General features: G+C 40.9%; 1 protein-coding gene across 11 annotated transcripts in view; it reads right to left on the bottom strand.

Annotated features, from left to right (window-relative positions):
• The window catches only part of EIF4G3 (eukaryotic translation initiation factor 4 gamma 3), a 321,219-nt gene extending 301,091 nt beyond the window's left edge, over window positions 1-20,128 (bottom strand). For 10 of the 11 annotated variants that reach the window (XM_045548492.1, XM_045548497.1, XM_045548500.1 and 7 more), the window contains exons 1-2: window positions 19,532-20,128; window positions 19,015-19,177 (exon numbers count right to left, since the gene is read on the bottom strand). The gene's annotated coding sequence lies outside the window, so the exon portion shown is untranslated. Of the gene's footprint in view, window positions 1-19,014; window positions 19,178-19,531 lie in introns of those variants that run through there. The other variant, XM_045548495.1, reaches the window with a different exon arrangement.
• Between the last annotated feature and the right edge of the window lie 617 nt (window positions 20,129-20,745).

Genomic DNA, 20,745 nt, shown 5'->3' with positions numbered 1-20,745 from the left:
AAATAAGGGAAGAACTCCCCTTCTATCCTTTTAAGTGTGAAAATGTTTTATATTTTGCTTTGTCCCTTCACATCTCCCAAATAAATTTTTTTTTTAATCTTTGCTTCTAAATGTATTTCTTTCTCTCTCCTTACTGGGTCTCTAATTGCTTTATAACCCATATTAAGTAGTTCGAGATATTTGGCACACTTTACCTTTTTGGTATCATTTTTAAGTTCCTGAATCAGGATAGTAAGCGTAACTCGGGTAATTAATTTCCCAACTATAACTTTCTGCTTCAGAGGTTCTACTGGATGAAAATCATCTAGTTAGGGAAATGAACCAGGCCGATTCACTTTAAAACACACTACAGAGGCCGGGCGCGGTGGCTCACGCTTGTAATCCTAGCACTCTGGGACGCCAAGGCGGGTGGATCGCTCAAGGTCAGGAGTTCGAGACCAGCCTGAGCGAGACCCCCGTCTCTACTAAAAATAGAAATAAAAATTATCTGGACAACTAAAAATATGTACAGAAAAAATTAGCCGGGCATGGTGGCGCATGCTTGTAGTCCCAGCTACTCGGGAGGCTGAGGCAGTAGGATCGCTTAAGCCCAGGAGTTTGAGGTTGCTGTGAGCTAGGCTGATGCCACGGCACTCACTCTAGCCCGGACAACAAAGTGAGACTCTGTCTCAAAAAAAATAAAAATAAAAAATAAAAAAATAAATAAAACACACTACAGAGTTCTTTCCCAAAGTGATAATTAGTAAGTTGGTAGTGTTATAAATTAGTGTCGTATTTCTGCCAAACAGTAAGAACTCATGACAATATCATGCTTTTGAATTTACTTTTGAAAATGCAACCCAAAGGAAAGACTCAAAAGAACAAGGCAAGCTTTTTCACACACATTCAGAATTTTAAAGATAAAAAGAGCTCAATTAGTTCAACATTAAATTTAATGGCCAAATCTTGACAAGATGCTTACAGCAAAGTAATAAAAACAATTCAAATATTCAATAAGTGGGAAATTAAGCAAAGTGTATCAAGATAAACTATTAAGCACTTCTTTATGACAATTATACAGACTAAATTAATGGAAAGGTATTTAAAAGACAAAGTTGGCCGGGCACGGTGGCTAACGCCTATAATCCTAGCACTCTGGAAGGCCAAGGTGGGAGGATCGCTTGAGGTCACAACTTCAAGACCAGCCTCAGCAAGAGCGAGACCCGCTCTCTGCTAAAAATAGCAAAATTAGCCAGGCGACTAAAATAGAAAAAATTAGCCAGGCCCTGCAGTCCCAGCTAATCGGGAGGCAGGAGGACTCTTTGAGCTCAGGACTTTGAGGTTGCTGTGAGCTAGGCTAACACCATGGCATTCTAGCCTGGGCAAGAGAGCAAGGCTCTGTATCAAAAAACAAACAAGCAAATAAATAAATAAATAATTAAAAATAAAAAACAAAGTTAAGCGAAAACAAGACAAAAATGGTGCACTTAATTAAATATGTAAAAAATTATGTAATGTATCAGAAAATATTAAGAAGTTATATATATTTAAGAAGCTATTCTGAAGAAAAATCTCCAATAATACAAAATACACAGGCAAAAGATTATTCACTGCAACATCTCTGTAATTGCAAAATATCAGAAACAACCTAAATATCAATACAGGAGTCGGCCGGGTGTGATGGTTCATGCCTGTAATCCTAGCACTCTGGGAGGCCAAGGCAGGAGGATCACTTGAGCCCAGGAGTTCGAGACCAGCCTGAGCAAGAGTGAGACCCCTGTTTCTACTGAAAATAGAAAGAAATTATCTGGACAACTAAAAATATATATAGAAAAAAAATTAGCTGGGCATGGTGGCGCATGCCTGTAGTCCCAGCTACTTGGGAGGCCGAGGCAGAAGAATTGACTGAGCCCAGGAACTTGAGGTTCCTGTGAGCTAGGCTGATGCCATGGCACTCTAGCCTGGGCAACAGAGCAAGACTCTGTCTCAAAAAACAAACAAAAAAATACATGAGTGGATGAATAAACTATGGTGTAGCCACACAATGAAATACTCTGCAGCTACAAAAAAGAATGGGGAAGATCTCTATAAACTCAGATTGATTTCCAAGGTGTCCTTTTTTTTTTAATTGGGCAACATTTTATTCTTTAAAATAGAATAAGCATTCACTAGGGTGTAGTTTTAGTTTAAAAAAAGGAAAGTCCAAAAAGTGATCTATAGTGTGCTACCTTCAAGAAAGGAGATATCAGAAAATACACAGGTAGCTATCTACTTATTTTTTGGGGGGGTGGGGAGGGGGAACTACAGGAAAGACAAACCAGAAGTTAAAGAGACTAGTTACCTACAGGTGTACAGGTAGGAAAGGAGGAATAGGAAATGTGTAGCAGGGACAGGAGTAACATTTCTCCATGTATATCTTTTTTGTATAGCTCTGACTCTGGAAACCCCACTAATGTTTCACATATTCATAAAAGAAAACTAAAAGTAAAGGGATAGAGTTAGAAATTCTGAAACTACTTTATATGTATATTAGAATTAAATAAATAGATTATATATAATGAGAACCAGGTTTCTCACTGTTCAAGAAAGAAGTTAACAAATATAGAAAAAGATGGCCGGGCGCGGTGGCTCACGCCTGTAATCCTAGCCCTCTGGGAGGCCGAGGCAGGTGGATCGCTCAAGGTCAGGAGTTCAAGACCAGCCTGAGCGAGACCCCGTCTCTACTAAAAATAGAAATAAAAATTATCTGGACAACTAAAAATATATATAGAAAAAATTAGCTGGGCCTGGTGGCGCATGCCTGTAGTCCCAGCTGCTCGGGAGGCTGAGGCAGTAGGATCGCTTAAGCCCAGAGTTTGAGGTTGCTGTGAGCTAGGCTGACGCCATGGCACTCACTCTAGCCCGGGCAACAAAGTGAGACTCTGTCTCAAAAAAAAAAAAATAAATATAGAAAAAGGGAAAGTTAAACAAACCAGAACATATTGCATTAGAATTGGAGCTATTAGTAAAAAACTCCTGGGTTTTAATGCATATATGGATACAGAAATACAGATATGTGTATCTATGTGAGTTAACATGCATACATATATTCCTTAGCTCTGTCTGCTGAGAGGGCCTAGAAGCAATGACACTTCAGTAACAATACACACACCTAGGGCCCAAATCTTGGTCTCTAACCCCATCCTCCAATAAAATGAACCAGGCTTTCTTGGAGAAGTGGTTGATCCGAAGACTGGGACAGGGAAAATATAAGATAAGCCTGGAATATCTTGTGGTGTCAGAAAACAGAAATACTTAAAGAAAAAAAAAGATGGCAGCTTGTGGAAAGAACACAGGAGTCAACCCGCTGAAGGAACTCCTGATGGTCAAGGCCAGAACAATCTGAGTAATAAAACAATGTTAGTACTGGATTTTATCCCATAAAACTTAAAATACAAACCCATGATGATATGAATAATCCAAACAAACAAATGGAGGAGAGAAAGCTTTTCCTCATAGAATTACAATTAATATAGAAAAAAAGAGAGAAATATAAAGTCACAATTAGGCAACCACAAATGTAATAAAGTTGCAGACAAGATCAACCAATTGCTAAAACTGAGAACCAAAGTTTGAAAAGAACTGTTATTTGTAAACTCTTGAAATACCTTCACAAGATACTTACCAACTACAAAGGGAAAGATAGTAACTCTACAGTAGAACACCAGCAAGACACCAACTTAACCAAGTAATCAAGATAACCAACACCACACTGACATCATGAATCTCTTGATATGGTACACTGGGAAAGAATGCATAAGCTCACTCTATTCATGAGAAAACATCAAACAAATCCAAACTGAGAGACATCTTATAAAATAACAGATCAGTGATCTTCAAAAGTGTCAAAGTCATGAAAGATAAGGAAAGAATAGTTACAGACTAGAGGAGACTAAAGAGAAATAACTAAATGTAATTAGGATCTTGAAATAGAAAACTGGTAAAATTCTAATAAGGTCTGCAGTTTAGTTGATAATATTGTGCCAATGTTAATTTTCTGTTCTTGATACTGTACTATGGCTATGAAAGATGTTAACATTAAAGAAAGGAGGTCAGGGATACAAGGGAACTCTTCCTACTGTCTTGGCAACTTTTCTGTAGGTCTAAAATTAGTTCAAATACAGTTTTTCTTTTTTTAAAAAGGAGGGCTTATTAGTTTACATGCTAATGACAACGACCTTCACAACTACAAGATTAAACACAAATTTTGGACAAAAGGATATAAAATGCTACCTCACAAAGCATTTCAGTAACACATCTAGAAAACAGCAGCACAAAGACTCCTAATTTTTTTCTAAGCTATGTAATGGTTACTAAGTAGAGTGACCATATGATGTACCAACCAAACCAGGACCACTATAGGAGAAAAGGAACCTATTAGTCAATGGTCAGTGGTCAACGCTATTAAAGATCTCAAATAACTTTTGAGTTGGATAAACCTGATGCTTTGGCAAATCACCCTTACCTCCATCAGCCTCTGAAACAAAAGCAGGGGGAGGTGGCAGAAAGTTGGACCAGAAAATCCCCAAACTCCCTTCTAGCTTAGGAAAATCAATGGTTCATGGTAGCATCCTTCAAACACATTTCTTGTAAAATTTACTAAGTGTCTAACATGTATAAAGGAAATATAAGCTAATGCATACTTATGTGTAAATCCTTTACTTATGATTTTTTTAAAGAAGGTCACTGACTTTCCAGAGCAGCATTCAGCTTTCACTGCCTTACCTAAAATGTACCAAATTCAAGTACACCCACCTAGTGACAAAATGTGAAACATAATAAGCTAAGGTCAAGTACTTTGCTGTCTGCTTTTGAAACAGCAGTTACTTCAGGAAATTGGATGAATTCCAAATCCTGATATTTCTGAAAAAGACAAACATTGTAATATTGAGAGTATCAATTGACTACATTAGACTCAAAGACTCAAAATATTAATCAGGTATTTGATGTCATTAAAATTCTACATAGGTTATTAAAACCCACTTCCTTTGCATATTTAGTAAGAGCTAAGCTAGAGATCTGCAAAATAATAAAACTTAAAAAGCAAACATAATCTTATAAAATCAGCAACCCCATTCCCACACTGTAATATTTTAATTTTGTCAATGAAAGGATTATTTTTGTGGAAAATCTTCATCTAAAACAAATAAACCCTGTGTTTATTAGACCTTAAAAGTTATGACTCTTCTTTAATGTAGTCTTTTCCTAAATAGCAAAAAGAATCCTGTTAGACAGAGACAAGTAATATTTTCTGATTTTTTATCTTTGTAATAATGTATACATCAGAATAGCCTGAGGATACGACCTCATAAATCAAAAATCAAATTTAACTTGAAAATTATAAATACGTCAGGATAGAAGTAACATTCTATGTGAAATCCAATACCCCAAGAATCTGTAATTTCACCCAGAATTTCAATTATTCACAGGACAACAAAATAGTCAAATGTCATACTTTATTTTTCACAAAGCTACTTCTGCCTAATAGAAATTTATCTTATTAATAAAAGCAGGCAAAATCTATTTTGAATAGTTCTGTTTTCTGGGCATTACAAAAAGGGTAGAAATGGTCAAAGTTCATTTATTCAATGGGCCATATTTTATAAATAGCACATCTCACTAAATCTCAAGCACTTAATGCTGCAGTCCCCAACCCTCAGGCCTCAGACCTCTACAGGTCTGTGGCCTGTTAGGAACCAGGCTGCCCAGCAAGAGATGAGCAGCCAGGTAAGCAAGCAAAGTTTTATCTATATTTACAGTTACAGCCACTGCTCATTGCTTAAATCAACCACCTGAGCTCCCGCATCCTGCCAGGTTAGGTGGCATTAGATTCTGCATTATGATGAGTTGTATAACTATTTCATTATATATTACAATGTAATAATAGATATAAAATGCACAATAAATGTAATGCACTTGAATCATCCTGAAATCATCCACCCTCCCCCATCCGTGGAAATATTGTCTTCCGTGAAACCAGTCCCTGGTGCCAAAACGGTTGGGGACAGCTGACTTAATGATTATTATAAAGCCTTACATGTAGTTCTATGATTTCATTTCTTCTAATCTTTCCTACTCCTTATTTCAACTTACACTCCTCAACCAAACACATCTCTAAAGATACTCTTTTCATCATGTCAGTTTACCAATAAATAAAAAACAAAAAAGAAATGCAATTGATTTTTGACAAGGTGCCAAGACAATGCAAAGGCCAAAGAATAAATAGTCTTTTCAACAAATAGTACTGAGACAACTAGATAGCCACATGCAAAAGGATAAAGCTGGACCCCTACTTCTTGCCACAAGCAAAAAGTAACTTTAAAGGCATCAAAGACCTAAATGTAAGAGCTAAAATTATAAAACTCTTAGAAGAAAACACAGAAATAAATCTTACTGACCTTGAATTAAGCAAAGCCCTCTGAGACTTAACTACAAAAGCAAAGTGACAGAAGAAAAACAGATAAATTAGACTTCATCAAAAGGAAAATGTCTGTATGTCAAAGGACACTGTCAAAAAAGTAAAAAGGGCCGGGTGCGGCAGCTCATGCCTGTAATCCTAGCACTCTGGGAAGCCGAGGTGGGCAGATTGTTTGAGCTCAGGAGTTTGAGACCAGTCTGAGCAAGAGCGAGACCCCGTCTCTACTAAAAATAGAAAGAAATTAGCTGGACATCTAAAAATATATATATAGAAAAATTAGCCGGGCATGGTGGCGCATGCCTGTAGTCCCAGCTACTCGGGAGGCTGAGGCAGGAGGATTGCTTGAGCCCAGGAGTTTGAGGTTGCTGTGAGCTAGACTGACACCAAGGCACTCTAGCCTGGGCAACAGAGTGAGACTCTGTCTCAAAAAAAAAAAAAAAAAAGAAAGAAAGAAAGTGAAAAGATAACCCACTGAATGGGAGAAAATATTTGCACATCTGTATCCGATAAAGAATTTATAAAGAACTCTTACAACTCAACAATGAAAAGACAAATAACCCAATTTAAAACTGGGCAAAAGATTTGAATAGGTAATTCTTCATAAATAACAAGTGGCCAATACGCACCCAAAAAGATGCTTAACATCCTTAGCCATCAGGGAAATGCAAATCAAAACCACAATGAGATACCACTTCACACCCACTAGTATGGCTTATAATTACAAAGACAGATAGTGACAAGTACTGACAAGGAGGTAGAGAAACTGGAACCCTCATACACTGTTGGTAGGAACATACAGTGGTGCAGTCACTTTGGAAAACAGTTTGACAGTTGCTCAAAATGTTAAACATGGAGTTGTCTCACATAACCCAGCAACTGTACTCCTAGGTATATACACTCAAGAGAAATTAAAACATATGTCCACACAAAAATGTTCATGAATGTTCACAGGAACATTGTTGAGAGCAAAAAATCTTGTTCAACTTTTTGACTATTTATTATCCAATAGCCAAAAAGTTGAAACAACCCAAATGTCCGTGATGAATGGATAAAGAAAATGTGGGACATGGAATATTATTCAACAATAAAAAATGAAGTACTGGCCGGGTGCGCTGGCTCACGCCTGTAATCCTAGCACTCTGGGAGGCCGAGGCAGGCGGATTGTTTGAGCTCAGGAGTTCGAGACCAGCCTGAGCAAGAGCGAGACCTCGTCTCTACTAAAAATAGAAAGAAATTATATGGACAGCTAAAAACATATATATAGAGAAAAAATTAGCCGGGCATGGTGATACATGCCTGTATTCCCAGCTACTCGGGAGGCTGAGGCAGGAAGATTGCTCGAGCCCAGGAGTTTGAGGTCGCTGTGAGCTAGGCTGACGCCATGGCAGTCTAGCCCAGGCAACAGAGTGAGACTCTGTCTCAAAAAAAAAAAAAAAGAAAAAAAAATGAAGTACTGATACATGTTATAACATAGGTGAACTTTGAAAACATTATGCTAAGTGAAAGAAACCAATCACAATAAAAAAAATCATACTTTGTATTACTCCATTTATATGAAATATACAGAATAGGCAAATATTCAGAGGCAGAAAGTAAATGAGTCCTTGCCTAGAGCAGTGAAAACTGGAGGAGGAATGGGGAATCAAATGGGTTTCTTTTGGGAGTGATGAAAATGTTCTAAAATTTGTGGTGTTAGCTGTACAATTTTCAACTGGTTTTAAGTATACTCAAAATCACTGAACTGTACATTCTAAATGGGTGATACATATAGTATGTGAATCATATCTCAATAAACCTGTTTGAAAAAAAGTAATAGCTTCACATGGGTGAAGTCTAACTTCCTCTTCCTTCATTCATTCAAAACCCTCTAGAATCTGAATCCATTATCTTGAATATTCTACCACAGAATCCTCCCTCCAAGCACAAAGATCCAGATCCTTAGAACCCAGCATATACTATGCTTGTTTCAAGCCCAAATCTTTATTTATGTTGGTCCACAGTCCACTCCCCTTTGTCCATACAAACCCTAACTATAGGCTGGGTGCAGTGGCTCACGCCTGTAATCCTAGCACTCTGGGAGGCTGAAGCAGGAGGATCGCTCAAGGTCAGGAGTTCGAGACCAGCCTGAGCAAGAGCGAGACCCCTGTCTCTACTAAAAAATAGAAATAAATTAGCTGGACAACTAAAAATATACAGAAAAAATCAGCCAGGCATGGTGGCGCATGCCTGTAGTCCCAGCTGCTCGGGAGGCTGAGGCAAAAGGACTGCTTGAGCCCAGGACTTTGAGGTTGCTGTGAGCTAGGCTGATGCCACAGCACTCTAGCCCAGGCAACAGAGCAAGACTCTGTCTCAAAAAAAAAAAAAAAAATATATATATATATATATATACATATATACATATATATGTCTATCAAATCCTAACTATAGCCTTAACCTCTTTTTTTTTTTTTTTTAATTCATCCTTCAACTTCTGTTTTGTGTTGTTTGGTTTGGCTGGGGGGGAGGGGTGTTCTTTTTTTTTTTTTTTTTTTGAGACAGAGTCTCACTCTGTTGCCTGGGCTAGAGTGCTGTACGTGGTGTCAGCCTAGCTCACAGCAACATCAAGCTCCTGGGCTCAAGTGATCCTCTTGTCTCAGACTTCCAAACAGCTGGGACTGCAGGCAGGTACCACCTCGTCTGGCTAATTTTTTCTATTTTTAGTTGCCTGGCTAATTTTTTTTTCTACTTTTAGTAGAGACAGGGTCTCGAACTCCTGAGCTCAAACAATCCTCCTGCCTCAGCCTCCCAGAGTGCTGGGATTACAAGTGTGACCCAACACGCCTGGCCAAGTTCTGTTTCTTATGTACTATTTTCTAGGGCCTAGAAAAAAGGTCAGGAGTCATCTCATATACCCCTGCTTACATTCCTCCAGTCTATATTCAAGGTTTAGTCCTTTCCATTTTTCTATGTAAAAATATAAAATTCTGGTTCAAAACTGGCTATACTCGTGTTTTTTTTGGTTTTTTTTTTTGAGACAGAGTCTCGCTCTGTTGCACGGGCTAAAGTCCCATGGCATCAGCCTAGCTCACAGCAACCTCAAACTCTTGGACTTAAGCAATCCTTCTGCCTCAACCTCCTGAGTAGCTAGGACTACAGGCATGTGCCACCATGCCTGGCTAATTTTTTTCTATATATATTTTTAGCTGTCCAGATCATTTCTTTCTCTTTTTAGTAGAGACGAGGTCTCGCTCTTGCTCAGGCTGTTCTCGAACTCCTGACCTCGAGCGATCCTCCCACCTTGGCCTCCCAGAGTGCTAGGATTACAGGCATCAACCACCATGCCCGGCCTCACTTTCTATTTCCACCTAGTTTTCTCCCCTTGTCATCCCAAAATTGTTTGTTCCTGTATTTCAACCCTATTTCCCTAACCCTACATGAATCCCTTATGATCTTTTCCTCCTTCCTTCAATCACTCCTTATATATTAACACTTCCTGAAAACAAATGAAAGAAATCAAGGAGATACAACATATGTACAGGATTCCTAACTAACAAATACCACACTGACAATCAGCTTTGTAAGTTTTATTTAGTATACTTGAACATATGAATGAAAGTGAATTCAAAGGGATAATAAAGAAATGTAAATAACTGTAGGAGGTGGGGAAAACTGTGATTTTACAGTGAGTTTTAATCTTGTAAATAATGTAAAATATTATATGCATAATAACTCAAAAATGTTTGCCTTATTATTAAAGGTTTGAGCTCTCCTCTACCTCATGTGCAATCATAACTTCTGAGCCATAAGCCTAAGGGGAAAGAATATCCTCAAGAAAACCTTTCCAAAAAAGCAAAAAATTCATTTATACTCCAAATTGATATAGAATAAAACTATTCAAAAAGCACTTTGCATTGCTTCTCAGCCTTTTGGCTCAGATCAAATGTAAAAAGCACTTTCCTGGCAGATAATTAAGTAACAAAGTAAGATATAAAACTGTATACATAATCTGACCTTAAGTTCTGTTACAAAAGGACAGAATTTAAATCCATTAAAATTAAAACCCATAGAAAAAAGATCAGGAAAGGCTAGATATGGTGGTTCACGCCTGTAATCCTAGCACTCTGGGAGACCAAGGCAGGAGAATTACTTCAGGTCAGGAGTTCGAGACTAGCCTCAGCAAGAGTGAGACCCTGTCTCTACAAAAAATAGAGGAAAAAAAAAATTAGCCAGATGCAGTGGCACACATCTGTAGTCCCAGTATTCAAGAGGCTGAGGCAGTAGGATCACCTAAGCCCAGGAGTTTGAGACTGCAATAAGCTATGATGATGCCACTGCACTCTGGCCATGGTGACGGAGTGAGTCTCTGTGTAAAAAAGAAAAGATCAGGAAAGAAATGTTAACAGTGGTTATCTCTATGTAAAAAAAATGATTATGAGTTATTTTCACTTCCTTCTTTCCTATATTTTTTCAAATTCCTGATTATTTGTTGCTCTTATAATCATAAGACAGTTTTTTCCCCAATCATACTGATATTTTATTAAAAACATAATAATAACCAGTGTTGGGAAACATGAGGAAATAGGTATTGTCATACAGTGTTGGTAAATGAAATTGGTAAATCCATTTTGAAGGGTAATTTAGCAATAGGCATCAAAATTTCAAATATGTTATTCTTTTAACTGCTTCATTTTGAAACTAGATCCTACAGGAAAACATTAGTTGTATAAACCTACACACACATTAAGGACATATATTATCTATTATATATAACATGCAACAGGCCTATATATATAAAACATAGTTAACGATATATAACACATGTATGGTTAATGATGTTTATAGAAATATGTTACCTATATATGTACATATGTTAAGGATATTACAGCACTGTCATATCAAAAAGTTGGAGACAGTCTACATACCCATCAATAAGTAAGGAGGTCAATTCCAAAGACAAGTTTTTTAATAGTAATATTTGACTACAGATATTCCTTTTCAGCCTTTATTCCAACCCTAATCCTTAATATCTATATGTACTTCAAATACAACTTAGTCACTTTAGATAGCTTTCTAAACTGGGTCAATGCTATTCCACCTCAAAGAAAATTATAGAATTATTTTCAATTCAATTACATATCAGTGCAAAACAATTTTAGGGCAGCCATGAATGCTAAAAGTAAATTGTGATGCCATCTGTCTTAGCCCCAAAACTAATCTTAAAATTGATTCCCAGACTCCAATTTACTTAACCAACATTTCACTTAATAAATATTTACAGACTTCCTACTATCTGTCAAGCACTATTCTAGGTGCTGGCCTATTTCACAGTGAACAAAACAGACAAAAACCTCTGCCTTCATGGAGTTTATGTTCCACTGACAAAATTCTCGAAAGAATCAGGCAGCACACACTGGGCTCAAAAAAGTACAAAACAACAACTAGTTAGTTAATAAAGGTCATAAAAACTGACAAATTTCAAATGTACTTAAAATAGTTTAAACTATCTCAAATTTCAGCTGAGCTGCAGGAGATTGAAAAACTCCTTTGGGTTGGCAGCAAGCCAAAGAACTAGAAGCCATTTGAGAATTCAGAAGTAGCTTGGGATCCTGCAATATTTCATCCATGTAAATCTCAGCTGCAGTTTATATACTGCTTAAAGTCATAGGCCTGGCTAATAATCAGGAAATAGCTAGTTTCCTATTATATTAGCTCAAAGTATTATTCCTGAAGTAAAAATAGATTGTGCCTCATCACAGGAGTTTACTCCAGAACTTACTTTCCCTCATATCTCATAATGAACTACCTGCATCATAAGCCAGAGCAAGCCAGCAACTGACCATGCCAAACCATTGAACAAGTGCCTACAGCAGTCTTTACTGCTGAAGTTATGGAGGCATTTCAGTCTCTGGCTAAATCTAACATTAATAAGCCAAAACCCAGAGGCTTGTTATATAAGCAAATTGTCCTGCCTCTGCTCCATGTTAGCATCTTCTAATATCAATAGTCCACCACAGAAAACACGTCACCATCAGACAAAGAAATCATTAATTGGTCTCTATAAATCCTTCCCCTCTACTTGTAAGAACAAAACAAACCTCAAAGCACAATCTTGAGAATCAGAAGCCATTATATAATTCAAGAAAGTCACTGAATAAGTGAGTCTAGTAGTCCTTACATTCTAGAGACGGGAAAACTGATACCCAGACCAATTACACGACTAGTCTAAGGTAAGACAGCTATTAAAATGGAAAAGCCAAACTCAAATCCTGAGTTTTTGATTCCAAATCAGATGCACTTCTCAATACACCAAGGTAAATCTACTTATATTTTAAGGCTAGCCGGTACTGTTTGCAAGCCAAAGTCTAATATCAAAAGGACAGGGGCATTATGAGATGAAGTAGGAAGGATACCAGGAACAGACTAACCACAGATCAGACCAGGTATGTATCTCCTCCTTATACCCTAATTCCTCAGATTATGATGCAGAAGACACTATGAATCTGTAGCAATTGTGTGGTTTTTTTGGGTTTTTTTTATTTTTTTTGTTTTTTGAGTCAGAGTCTCACTTTGTCACCCTGGCTAGAGTGCCGTGGCATCAGCCTAGCTCACAGCAACCTCCAACTCCTGGGCTCAAGCAATTCTCCTGCCTCAGCCTCCCAAGTAGCTAGGACTACAGGCATGCGCCACCATGCCCGGCTAATTTTTTTTATATATATTTTTAGCTGTCCATATAATTTACTTCTATTTTTAGTAGAGACAGGGTCTCGCTCTTGCTCAGGCTGGTCTCAAACTGCTGAGCTCGAACAATCCACCCGCCTTGGCCTCCCAGAGTGCTAGAACTACAGGCGTGAGCTACCGTGCCCGGCCGCAATTGTGTTTTTTTTTTTTTTTTGAGACAGAGTCTCACTCTGTTGCCCGGGCTAGAGTGAGTGCCGTGGCGTCAGCCTAGCTCACAGCAACCTCAAACTCCTGGGCTTAAGCAATCCTACTGCCTCAGCCTCCCGAGTAGCTGGGACTACAGGCATGTACCACCATGCCCGGCTAATTTTTTCTATATATATTTTTAGTTGTCCAGATAATTTATTTCTATTTTTAGTAGAGACAGGGTCTCACTCAGGCTGGTCTCGAACTCCTGACCTTGAGCGATCCACCCGCCCTCCCAGAGGGCTAGGATTACAGCCGTGAGCCACTGCGCCCAGCCCGCAATTGTGTTTTGACTGTCACTTTCTCTGGTACCTCCCCTAGCTTCTCTGCTCCAACAAAAAAACCTGAAATATCACCAAAATCCATTTATTAAAATTCTATGCAGCATCTGGATTCAGGACTAGGTTAAAAAAAAAAATATTCTATTTTGCAGCAACAGCAATGGAATTGGGAAAAGTAGGCTAGCAGAGGAGAAAGCTAAGACCTGTGTTAATTCTTACTCATCCTTCTACTTTAGCTCAGATGTCAACTTCTAGGAAGCCCGAATTCTTCCCTTCCCAGACTACTCTTAAAGCAAAGTTGCCATTGCATTTGCCTCATGGTATCCTGTCTGTTTACCTGTCTAGACCACATTCTTTGAAGGCAAAGATTCTATCCTAGCTTTTCAACCTTAGACTTAGCACTGAGTCTGGCACACAACACAGTAGGTGCTGAATAAACAAATTCATAAATTTGCCACTTTAAGTGGCACTGAAGTCCCAAAATGAATGGCTAAAATGTGGCAATCTTCTCCATTATGGTTGGTTTTTGTTTGTTTGTTGTTTGTTTAAAGACAGGGTGGCATTCTGTTGCCCGGGCTAGAATGCAATGGCATCATCATAGCTCACTGCAGTCTCCAACTCCTGCAATCCTCCTGCCTCAGCCTACCAAGTAGCTGGGACTGTAGGTGCACACCGCCATGACAGCTCATTTATTTTTTGTAGACACAAGGTCTAAGCTGCCCAGGCTGGTCTTGAGCTCCTGGCTTCAAGCAATCCTCCCATCTCAGCCTCACAAATTGCTAGGATTACAGGCAGGACCCATCACATCTGGCCTCCAATATGTTTTAAAATGTGGTTTTCAAACATTTTTTGTAGACTTTTTTTAAAAAATCTTATTGGAAACCCCAACTTGGAAAAGCAACACATCAGCTCTCAGGTGGTTCAAACTCCCATGGTTTGACAGAAAATACCTTATACTTTGATCGCTTCTTAGTCTTTTGGCTAAGATCAAGTATAGAAAATACCTTACTTTGAAACCCATGAATCTAGGATAGGGAGTAGCAGCAGCTGAGCTGTAACTAGGCATCTGAGTAACTTTCTTCCTTCTTTATGTCCATCTTGTATGTCTCTCCCTCTATTCCCACAGGAGGATCTGGATTCAATATCTGACACTTTCAGACTGGGCACAGTGGGGCTTAAAACTGTATAATCCTCACTACTTGGGAGGGTGAGGCAGGAGGATCACTTCAGCCCAGGAGTTCGAGGCTGCAGTGAGCTATGACCATTCCATTTCACTCCAGTCTGAGAGTAAGACCCTGTCTCTAAAAAAAATAAAATAATAAAATTTAAAAAAAAATTGACAGTTTCTTGATTGTGGGACTTAGGAGCAAAGACTACTGGCCACTTCATGAACTACAGAATTCTAGCTGCTAATTATAATGGTATTTTGCTGGAGGCCTTGCTAACTTCTAAACAAGCAGGAACATGAACTGAATCAAATGTGGCAATGAGGTAAAGATAACCTACTTGTCCAGCACTGTGTGGCTATGAACTAATTAAAACAAGCTACAGTATTACTGTGTTCTAGATTACTCCACAGAACTTCTTTTCTATATTGAGATCTTCCCCTGGCTTTCAAATATAGAATAGTATTCTTCCTCCCGTTCCCACATGCAGGCTAGGTGAGAAATAGCCTGGCACAGTAAAAAGGGCATTCATGGGCTTTGGTGTCAGTCACATCAGTCTGAATCACAGACCACCATTTACTAGAAGGATAACCTTGGAAATATTACTTAACTTCCCTGCACTTCAGTTTCCTCATCTGTAAAATAGGGACAATACGTACCTTAGTAGAGTACTTACAAGCATTAAATAAAATCATGCATATATGGCCTCAGAACAGTAGGAATTCAACAGATACTACTATTAATATTATGCAGATTTAGCTTTGGTAGAGAGGCAGAAAAAACAGAAAACATTATTGACTTTAGCCTACAAAGCCAACACACACAAAAAGGAAAATTATAATACCAAAAAAAGCAACAAGAATATTGGTTTTTAACGTACATATCATGTATCTATGACAAAATAGCTGAGGACACAGGTCATTTTCTGGTTGACACAGGTCTTTATCAAATTTAGTTGCTGCAAAGAACCCAATGCCTGATTTCTTAACTTGATTTCTGTCTGCCCCAAAACAGTAACTAGACTCCCCAGAAGTGTCAGCAGCCCTGAGAGAAATTACACACTCAAGTCTTTCCATATAAAGAGAACATTGTGTATTCATAACAGATTGCAAAATTGTTCTGTTTAAGTCAGAACTATTTGGATACCTGAATTCTAACTCACTCATCTTGAATTATCTGAAGGGTAAGCAATTTCAATCTAAAGGATAGGCTTTTAATGGGGGCCCAAGAACCCCCTGAAAACGTAAACAAGATGTTCTTTGTATGCAATTTGATGTGGAAAGGATCTATATAGCTTTCATCAAAATGTCAAAAGTCAGAAAAGAATCTTCAGTGATTCCTAACAGAGCCCCTCAGAACCTCATACTGGGAACCTGAGGTGAGCATATCTCAAGGCAAATATTTTAAAGTGCCAATTTCATAAGCTATAAGCTTCTTGCTGGGTTATGTTATGAAAATTCTAAGCATATTTTCCCATTCCTTTAGCATTTTTCATATCAAGGTTTTTCTTCTTTCAGCCTCCACCATCCCAGCCTGCCCTTCACCAGGCCCCAGCCTCTTCCTCTTTATAGCAAAAGCCTCTACTTGAAATGGCCTTACGGGCCCTGTCATGCAATACTGATACCTGCTTAAGCAGGTGCCAGTTTACATTCAAATCTATTATTGCTAATATTTCCCCTCATTTCTGATTTGTCACCTGAACAGTAAGTACAATTGAAGGACACCATGCCATGCAAATCTTTCTAGTATTTTTACAAACTTAAAATACTGTCTGAACTTACTAACTCAATGCAAACACAACTGTATCCGCATGTATATTCTGAGGAACTGGAGAGATCTATTCAAGCTATGGAAAGAGCAACTCCAGCTCTGCACTCCTACCTCTCCATGCTTCAATGTTATCAACTTACCCAACAATGACCACTTGCATCAATTGCAAATTTCTGTTTCAATCCATTTTTAACCAATTCCCCATTACCAGTTGATAACATTTCACTATTGGTGTATTCTGATGAAATTGGTAACCTATACTTCATTTACTATTTATATAATAAGCTTTTATATTTTAGCAACTGTAACCTTTCAGCAAAGAGAAGATAACAAGAGCTGTGAAATACATCAAGAGGAAAATTAATTTTAGCTTTAATGGCATGAGGCAAGAAACTTAAAGCCACAAAAAACTAAGTACCCTACATTACAATAGGTTTAAAAATGGTCTCCATCGGAAATCACATCTTAAATTTATCCCCTTTAACAACTGCTGCTTTTATTCAAAAGAAAATGAAGTTGCAGCATTACTAACTACTTTTATGTTGCAACCAACTCAGAGCTTTTTATAAGTCCTTTCTCTGTGAAATACACTGAGAAAAGGCACACTTGAAACACTTAAGTCACTGCTCTTTGTGTCCAAATAAGCCACCAAATTCACTAAGCACTGTCATATTCAGCACTGCAGTCATTATTACTTTGTACATCAAGAACACCTAGGCTTCCTTTCATTTCTGTTTAATTGCCAAAACAGCTAAAAGATGCAGGTAATAAATAATTTACTTGGTGGCACAATACAGAAACTTAAAGTCCTAACCAAGTATGAGTGATCAAGGAAAAAAACACTGAAATTAGACAGGAATTTAAACTCACAAAGTAATAAGTGAAGATATGTTTAAGAGATCCAGCCCTGAACTCTGCCTTGAAGTAGGCAAACCAGCCCACCTTTTCCCCTAAAGCAACTAACTACAGATACAAATCAAAACTAACCAGGTTTTCCATGAGCAACACTAAGTTATCACTAAACATTCTCATCAGTGAACAATTCTTAATTGAACAGAATCAGGCAGGATAAAAACATTATGAAATCAGTACACACATCACACTGGAATGGAATCTATCTTTACTCTGCGCCACACTGCCTGGAATGAAAAATGTGGACTAACAATACTTAAAGAGCAGAGAAAATGACACTTGACAGAAACCAAACAATGACCTGAAATGACTCTAGAAGGGAGATGCCTTTCCCTTCTCAAAGTAATGTATACAGACAAGAATCAAACTATGGACTGTGAAATAACCTGGAGACCTCACAGCAGTTAGCTTCTCATTTGCTCAAACACCCTACAATCTCTAAAAGTCCAACACACCATGACACAAATACAAAAACACAACACATCTAACATCCAGTGATTATTGACTGACAGAAATAACAACGGATGTTGGGGGGGGTGCATGATGTAATGTTATTCTCAGGCAGGTAATACCTTTGTAAATCTCCATGGAATTCATGAATTCAACGTTTTACCTTCACTGCCTACTTTTGACTAAAATACCTCCTCACCAAGTCTTTTCAGTCAAAGCTGTCCAAAATTCTACAACCAAGCAAATAACATGAAATTAGAAACATGCAATACTAGACTTTCCTCCAGGAGCCCTGATACTCTCTAGATATCAGACCTATAAAGAATAAATTAAAGCCTTTTAAAAATATTAAGCATAACACAAGCCTTCCAAGAAGTGAGCCTTTTGGGAGTGAGGGATAATGTCAGTTAACTTCCTCTTCCTTTAAAAAGGTCAAAGACAGGGATATAACATTTCCTCCTTAGATCGCGTTCTACCCACAAACCACATCACAGTTCCCCCAATCGCCAAAAAACATTAGCCAGAGGGGGTGTTTTCTCTACATTCTCATGGTAGATTGAAAATCCAACTTACCTCGGAAACGAGCTGATTAGTTTCAAACAGGAAATTTGCCAATACAGTTTATTGCGTATTAATAATAATTAGGGAAGCCCTCCATGCCCTGCTGCAGGGAGGAGTCGAGGGGAAATGAGGAGTAGGAGGGTGTAATCCTCACAACAATCAGAGAAAATCCTACCCTGCAGGGCTGGTTCCAGGCACCAGCAAATTCTGCCTAATGTGGGGGGGGGGGGTTGTTTAGGGGAGGAGAAGGCGAGAAGGGTCCCCCAGCTCTAAAAGGGAAGGGCTGCAGAAGCATGGCTGAGCGGAGCTAGTTTTCACAGTACTGCAGAGTGTCCCGGGGTCCCCCGCAGTGCTGCTTCCGTGGCACCCCAAAAGCTCTGGCCAAGCCTGGTGCGGAGGCTTGAACAGTAACCCCTTTCCTAGCTGGGAGGTGGCAACCGACAGGAGGGTCCCCGGAGTGTCCCCCTGGGCTACGTGGTCTCCCCAGGCTGCGGCTGCGAGAGCTGAAGGGCCGGCAGGAAGGTGAAAAGGATACTGTTGGGGCGCCTGGGTCTGGAGGGCCCTGATGTTCGGGTGAGGAGGGGCCGCCGCCGCCGCCGCTGCCGCCGCTGCCGCCGCCGGGTGAGGAGGCGGTACCGCTGCTGCCGCCGCCGCCGCCGCTCCGGTGCCGGGTCCGGTTCCTGCTGCAGCCGCTGAGCCTGATTTCAGAGCCGGTTTCTGCGGTAAACTCATGGCAAAGCGAAGCCACCAACCCCCCCAGAGCGGGACCGGGCGCGTCGGGGTGCAGGGGCCGGGGGCAGCGAGGGGGCGGGATAGGGGCAGACCCGGGGAGGCGGCGGGAGCGGGGGGCCGGGGGGAGGCTGGGAGGAGGAAGAGGAGGGGGCCGGGGCCGGTCACACACGCCCGCCGCCGCCGCCGCCGCCGCCGCCGCCGCCGCCGCCGGCAGCAGCAGCCGCCCCGCGGGCCAGCACCACCGGCTGCCGGTCTCCGTGACAACGCGACCCCAGGGGGGGGGCCGGACCCGGCGGGGGCAGGAGGCGGAGAAACCGGACCTTTCACGGCAATATCCTCATGGGCCGGCGGCGGGGGGTCTTTATCCCCCTCCCCGGGGGAAGCGGCGCCCTTCTCGGTAGCGGGGCTCAGGCGATGCGGGCGGATTTTCTTCACTCAACGAGCAGAGCATCCAACATGGCGCTGCGGCCGCCTCCAGCAGTCCGGCAGGACGGCCGCTCGGAAAACTTCGGACCTTTTCGGAAAGGCTCGGAAGGCCGAGGGTGGGAAGCCCCTTCGGCTCTTTCCGGAGACTGCGAGCAGTCGGGATTCTTCGGAGATGCTCGGGTGCGTCTTCGGCCGCCGTTCGGGATCGTGCGGGGGTAACTCGCTTTCTCGGGAAAGATCGGCGAAGGGGCTTCTCCGGCTCGCCGCGGCGGGGGTGCGGGGCGGAGGGAGAGACCAAAGGCGAAGTCTGGCCTGCGAGAGCCCTCCCCCGCGGCCCGGCCTCGAAGAACAATGGTAACGGCTCCGGAACCTGAGGTCCTCCGAGCCCTGCCCCCAGGGGCGGAGAGGCGGCGGCGACAAGGCGAGAAACCTCGGTAGTGGAAGGAACCGCTTAACCAGAGCGAAACCCGCAGGATAGGAACGCGCCGAGGGGACTTATTAGCATGACAGATAGCACTCGCTGGTCCGTAACCACGCATTTCACATCCATTATGTCGACATGTCGTCCTCAGACGCTCTGAGAGGTAAATAAAATGAGGAGCCCCATTTCCGGGGGACACAGAGGAAAACTGACTGGCCCAAGGTCATGCTGCCAGGAAAGGACAGAGCCAAGCCTGGATCTAAATTCCACCTTCATGTGGATGAACCTAGCCGCCTCCCAAGTTGGCCGGGGACAGGATCTGACCCGCCTTATCTCGTCAGCGGCCTTAACTGAGGCCGCTGTGGGTGGATTCCTCCCAAAGCCTACCCAGGACTGGAGCGTGCTTTGGCCAGCAGCCAGTGGTCAGCTCCCCGATGTCTTATGCTGGGCTGACATTTGTTGATAAGGTCCTTTTCCTCCCAACTGGACCTACCAAGATCGCTTCCACCCCCACCCCGCACCCCCCACCCCCATTGGCGGCCTCGTCCTAAGCACAGTAGCATTGAGTGGAAAGGAATCCATCATGGAGCCATCCGGGTAGCAGTGGTTACCAGGCATAGCGCTGAGCACTTCACATTCACTATCTCTTGCAGTCCTGTGAAATAAGTAGTACCCATTCTACAAATG

Source organism: Lemur catta, chromosome 3, assembly GCF_020740605.2.
Source record: "Lemur catta isolate mLemCat1 chromosome 3, mLemCat1.pri, whole genome shotgun sequence".
Classification (NCBI taxonomy): domain Eukaryota; kingdom Metazoa; phylum Chordata; class Mammalia; order Primates; family Lemuridae; genus Lemur; species Lemur catta.
This window is presented reverse-complemented; position numbering and strand designations above follow the sequence as displayed.